This window comes from Camelus bactrianus, chromosome 5 (genome assembly GCF_048773025.1).
Source record: "Camelus bactrianus isolate YW-2024 breed Bactrian camel chromosome 5, ASM4877302v1, whole genome shotgun sequence".
NCBI classification, from domain to species: Eukaryota; Metazoa; Chordata; class Mammalia; order Artiodactyla; family Camelidae; genus Camelus; species Camelus bactrianus.
The window spans coordinates 19,594,883-19,601,429 of record NC_133543.1 but is presented as its reverse complement, the minus strand read 5'-3'; the positions used below and the strand labels follow the sequence as shown (position 1 = coordinate 19,601,429).

At 40.8% G+C, this 6,547-nt stretch overlaps 1 pseudogene; it reads right to left on the bottom strand.

The window, feature by feature from the left end:
- Nucleotides 1-2,268: 2,268 nt before the first annotated feature.
- LOC141577637 (large ribosomal subunit protein eL19-like) lies at nt 2,269-5,264 on the bottom strand (annotated as a pseudogene).
- Nucleotides 5,265-6,547: the final 1,283 nt, after the last annotated feature.

The window sequence follows — 6,547 nt, the reverse complement described above, 5'->3', positions numbered from 1 at the left end:
CATTGCTAAAGCTGGTCCCAACGCAACCTATGGAAAATAATTGTCTTCCTTTAATAAATCAGAATCATTCACAGCCTCAAAAGTATCACTCGGGACTTTAGAGATTACTGTTAAAGGGAAATGAAGACTGTACCTTAATCCTAAATCACAGGCTAGAATTTCCTCTTTGGAGAAAAATCACACTTTTAAACTGCAACAGTTTCATCTGACCTTTTTCTCCGAAAACTGAAAACAAAGCCATTTAGTCAACTGAAGAATCCAGTTAAATGGTGTTTTCCTTGGTTTGGGCCTTTCCTGTGATCCACACTAAAGGGGTCTCTGTCTATTTCTTATTTACGAAACTCACTACCCAACAAAGCTAAAGGAGCCTCCCCATGCCAGCTGACCTGAAAACCTTCCTGACTTTAGCTTGATAAGAAACATTGAATTAATTAAAGGCAAGCACAGTGTCCTGAACGGAGACAAAGACTCTCTCAGTGAGAACGGCACACGCAAACCCCAGAAGCCTTTTATGGCCGGTACATGAGCAGTTCAGCCCCTCTGCTGCCTTTCAATTAGTTGGGAAGGTGGAGGCCGCCTGCTAGCTGGGCTTTGGAATGTGCTGAGTCTCCTCTGGTGGATGTGGCGTGTAATTAGCGGGCACGCTGGCGAGGAGTTGGTCCTGCAGCACACAGCCGTGGGAATCAAAACCACAGAGTTCCCACCCCCCACCTCGTCGCTCTTCTTCAGTTTGCTGCCATGGAAAGCAATTCCAGGCGGCAGGGGGAAAATGCATAATGAAAGATGGAGAGTGTGCCCGCCTGCCTTTAGTCTGGGGTTTTGTAAAGGGGTTCTTTTATGAGGAAGCCAAGGTAACAGGGAGCCACAGAGAGGTCAAGCAAGTGGAGGCCAGAGCCCTGGGGCCAGAAGGGTCCCCTCCATCGGCAATCCAGCCTTTGCAGATGACAGCCCTTCTCATTTTCTACCCTAGAAGCAGCAGGTGATGGATCAAAAGGGTAGCAAGTGACAAGTTGCTATAAGAATAGTAGTTCAAAGTTGGAGCATTTGAGCCAGGCTGCCAGTCGTGGGGGAGTTGGAGAGACAGGCTGAATCTCAACGTATGTGGCACTTAGCCCGCAACTGGCATAGATACCCTCAACTCTGTTGTAGTAAAATTGTAGTAAAAAAAATTACAATATTAGCACCAAGTATATTAAGCATCTATTATGTGCTAGGTCCTTTAAAGTCATTTAGTTGTGACTCAAGCATTTTACTGGATAAGGAAAGAAGGGTTCAGAGAGGGTGGAACCGTTGGCTCAAGATCACATGGGAAGCAAGAGCTGAAGGTGGCCCCCGGACCCAGGCCTGCCTGCATGTGCCCTTTTGTACCAGAGCCAATCATTGTCATTCTCAGGGGCTTTCTGAGGCCCAGTGGGCCCAGTGTTCTTGCCAACTCAGACTCCTAGAAGGTTCACTTTTAGGACATGTGCTTGTCAAAATGAAAACCAAAAATAAATAGATGATGGCAGTCAAAGAAGCTACACTCTCTTTGGGGCTTAACTGCAATAAGCATGTAAACTCACCCTCAAATTATCGTGCATTTAGCGCTGGAAATTAAATTCATTAATTTTTGTGCAGCTACCACTGAAATCTTACAGCAAGTCCACTCTCTGAATAAAATATTTTAAAAATAATAACATACTTATTTCTGCTTATTAACAATTTAATAGCTATATGTTAAGCATTTTTAATTAAATGAAAAAGGAAAAGGTTGGATGGAAAATTAGAAGATAATCAAATGAGCAGCACCCTCAACAGAAAAGCAACAGAATCAAGACCTCCAGGGAGAGCTGTCTTCTGTCTTCCTACCACTGTGTTGCCCCTACAATCAGTTTGGTAAACCAGATGCAGAACGATTAGACTTGGGGGAGAGTCAAGCAGAGAAGATACCATGGAGAGTCTTGCATCAATGAATGTTAATAAATCTGGACCTCACCATTTGCAGCAACATGGATGCTCCTGGAGAATGTCATTCTAAGTGAAGTAAACCAGAAAGAGAAAGAAAAATACCATATGAGATCGCTCATATGTGGAGTCTAAAAAAAACAAAACAAAAACAAACAAACAAAGCATAAATACCAAACAGAAACAGACTCATAGATATAGAATACAAACTTGCGGTTGCCAAGGGGGCGGAGGGTGGGAAGGGATAGACGGGATTTCAAAATTGTAGAACAGATAAACAAGATTATGCTGTATAGCACAGGGAAATACACACAAGAGCTTGTGGTAGCTCACAGAGAAAAAAATGTGACAATGAATATATATATGTTCATGTATAACTGAAAAATTGTGCTCTACACTGGAATTTGACACAACATTGTAAAATGATTATAAATCAATAAAAAATGTTTAAAAAACTAAAAAAGAAACAAACAAACAAACAAAAAATAAATAAATCTGGGCCTTGTCTCATCAGACAACATTTTTCCATCATCGTGCCTGCCAACCAGGAGACAAATTGGCATTTCACAACCAGGTGTGCAATAGGTCATAAGTGAGGTATTACTAATAAAAATTTAAATAACTAAGATTTTTACATGATCATTTTTATAAATTCAAAGTTAGTCCTATAATGATATTCATATTCACATTTTGATATGTTTTCTTGAGTTGGAGAGAAAAAGAGGATGTTAAACAAAGCATTCCAAACAAAGGTCATAACCAGACCAAGGTGTCTCTTGGGAAGTCTCCCATGTGAACAGCAGCTGTCAAGTGACTCTCTGTGAAGAAAAGGCCGACGGTGTCTATGGTAGGGGTGGGATGTCCCTGAGGAACTGTTACCTGAGTTTTACTACCATGCTTTCCTTGGCAAACTTGTGATCGTCTGGGTATTCCACCTCCCCCGACATAGAACTTCCTCTCTTCTCCTTGACAACTCTCATCATCAACCCTGTTCAAGGGTCAATCTCAGCATCTAGAACAAGACTTAAGACTAGGAGGGGCTCAGTATAACTTGGCTGTTGAATTAATCAAACAGGGATTCCTTGTACCAATCATCTGTCATCTGGTGCTTTGCTTGTTATGCAGCACTATATATTTGCAATAGATAACTGATACAAAGGTTGATACTAAATGTGAGTTCTGATAAAACAATAACCCAACAAATATGGAATTGGTATTGGAAATGGTTAACAGACATCAAGGAAATTGTCATAGGAGATGTTATGGACTGGATATTTGTGTCTCCCCAAAATTCATACATCAAAATCCTAACCCCCAGGTGATGGCGTTAGTAGGTGGGGCCTCTGAGGTAATCAGGTAATTAGGGTGGAGCCCTCATGAAAGGGATTAGTGCTCTTACAAGAGAAAACCCAAAGAACTCTCCTGTTCTTTCACCACATGCAGACACACTGAGAAGACAGCCATCTCTGAACCAGGAAGCAAAGCTTCACCAGACACTGGATCTTGACCTTGGCCTTCCAGCCTCCAGAGCTATGAGAAATTTCTGCTGTTTATAAGGCACCCAGCCTATGGTATTTTGTCATAGCAGCTCAAGCTGACTAAGACAGGACACTAGAAAATACTGAGAAAACGGGTTTAGAATGCTAGAAAAATCATGAGAAACTATTACACAAGTCTGGAAAAATGGCAAGAAATAAGCTAGAGGAAGCTAGATAAATTGTTCATGTTATGGTGCAGGGCAACATTTGGTAACTTCACCCCCTTGGCTAAACCATTACATTTATAAATCCAACCACAGAGACAGCATCAGTCCTAGAAGCAGATATCTACATGAAACTTTCATCTGTCTTGGATGGTTGACTAGTGTAACAAGGTCAAAGTTCTTATGAACTTTCTGACACGGTATGGTTTGTAGAGTAAACTCTGAGACAAGAGTTCATCAAAAACAACAGTCAAGACCTTACCTTACCACTGAATTTATAAACCAAGACTTACCACCTGACTTCTCTGCGCCTCAGTTACTTCGTCTGTAATGGGTGCTAGGAAGAGAGTGGACAAGGAAAGGTGGGCAAAATGCACTTGCATCTCTTTTCCCGATAAGTACAGAGAGCACTCCAAAGTCAGGAAAGAAGAGCCAGCCAAATTTGCCAGGCTGAGAAGAAGAAAGATTGAGTGTGATTGAGAAATAGTTGTTTTTTGTTTTTAGACAGATCAAGGCTTGTTTTATAGAATGAGTGATCTATGTAATTGTCAAGGCAACAATGTACAGACAGGAGGGGAAGAACTTTACTTCTTGGTCTGTTCCTCCTTGGACAGAGTCTTGATGGTTTCCTCTTTCTTGGCCCAGAGCCCTCTTCACGGCGCTTGTTGCTTCCCAGGTCTTAGACCTGGGGGCCTCAGCCTGGTCCTCCAGAAGTGTCTTCTGAGCCTTGTCTGCCTTCAGCTTGTGAATGTGTTCCATGAGGACCCACTGGTGTTTGAACACGTTACCCTTCACTTTCAGGTACAGGCTGCGATGCATATGGCGGTCAGTCTTAGATCCACAGTGTCTTCTGAACAGCCGGCACAGAATCCTCATCCAGGTTACCTTCTTGGGCATTGGAGCATTAGCAGTGCCCTTCCGCTTACCTCTGCTCATATGCCTGCCCTTCCAGTGGGCCACGGAGCTCTTCCGGCATTGAGCCTGGGAATGAACAGTCGGGATCTGCTGATGGAAGTTGGCATTGGTGATTTCATTGATCTCATTGGGGTCCAGCCAGATTTTTTTTTTTTTTTTTTGCCACAGCAAAGGACACTGGAAGCAAACTTCTTCTGAAGCCCGAGCATACTCATGGCTGAGGCTACAGCAGCAAAAGAAAACTTAGAAAGAATTGTTTTGAATGGGATAAAACACCAACAAACAAAAGTTCCATTGAGCTGAAAAAAATTACCTGCAGGCAAAGGAAAAAGATGTTTTGTTTAAACCCACATTGAATCTAGCAAAAATTACGAGACTAACACAGGAAAGAAACAAGAGAAGTCAACAAAAACATTTCTCTGGAAGATAAAGGCTAACTTAGGCAACTGACTGCTTTGAACTTCCAGAGAAATTAAAAAGAATGGAGACTTTCTTTGACAATAAAAAAAAAAAAAGATCAAATATTAGAGGCAATAGAATGGGTGAAAAGGAGTGTGAGGTTCTAAGGAAGAAAACAGGAGGAAAATAATATCACTGCAGAAATTTAAGCTAAATTAGAAGTAAAAATGTACCACATGCAATGCTAAAGGAAATGGTAAGGAAATTTTAGAAGATATAGGAAAAAAAAACAAAACAAGAAATACACAGTACAGGTAACTGGCGTTTCCTGAAAAGCTAATAAAATAAGATGAAATAAAATAAACTTCAAAAATACATTTGAATCATAACTATTTATGTATCTATAGTTAGAATCAAATGCAAAAAAAAAGCTAATTTTTATTAATTTTTTTATCACTGGGTAGTGGAATTTCATGTGATTTTCATTAGTTTTCTCCTGTTCTATATTTTATAGATTTTCTACCAGAAAACGTATTTCTTTGTGGTTATAAAAAGCAATGAGAGCTCTTACTTGAGTCCTCAGCATGTTACTCTGAGGTGTCCTGGGGGCTCAATCAAAGGCAAAACGGAGCATTGTAACATGACATGACTTCAGTGAAAGCAGTCTTTGTTCACCTCCGAGATAGCTTTCATGGTTCAGCCACACTATTTCCTCTTTAAAATCAGACAGTATTTGAAAGATTATTTCCAAGTTCTGTTTTTTCTTCCAAAACAGATGCACTTTATGGGCTTTAACTACCAACAAAGAAAAAACTCCAAAATTTCTAGAACCCAGATAAGGTTAGCATTTAGCACACATCACTCCTTAGTTTCATCTGTTTCTTCTGTCTAGAAGCTGAGACGAAAGCTTCAGAGCAAAGAGACAATGTTGTAAACCTCTCTTGCCTTTCTCACAGTGCCTCGCATAACTTAAGAAACAGAGACAGTTCTTTAAATCTTTCTGAAATAGATCCCGCGTCAGTTGGAGAAGCAAATGCCAATATCAAACCAGTTACAGGTGTCTCCATTTCAAATCCGGACCTAGAAACCAGATGCAGGACAACACAGCTCTTTTTCCTCCTAGATGGAAATAAAACGTTTGCTTTAGTTAAATCTCCAAAAAGTCAGCAGCCTCACTTTTTCACGAATCCAAAAGAGAGCAATAATAAAGGACACAGGAATACTCCATGTTCGCACTTGGCTCCTTTGTGAACTCTTAACTGGTAACGATCAATGAAAATAGAACAGGCTTGCTCTGCAAACCATCTGCTGGAATATACTGAAGTTATGAGAAATGATCATTGAGTTTCACACATGCAGAAGGTCCATCTCTATGATCCTTCCCAAAAGGAGTTCAAGGGTAATCTGACACCCTTTCTTTTTCAGTTTCAGACAGATAGGAGTTGGTGGGCTTCATTTGTCAGGGAAAGCATCTTACTTCAGTTTAGAGAAGAAAACAATTTCTTGGCTCAAGAGAAAGCCCCACAAGAAATCTACCCAACTGTCCAAGGTCAAGGTGGAGGTTCTCATCCAAATATCAGGAATGAC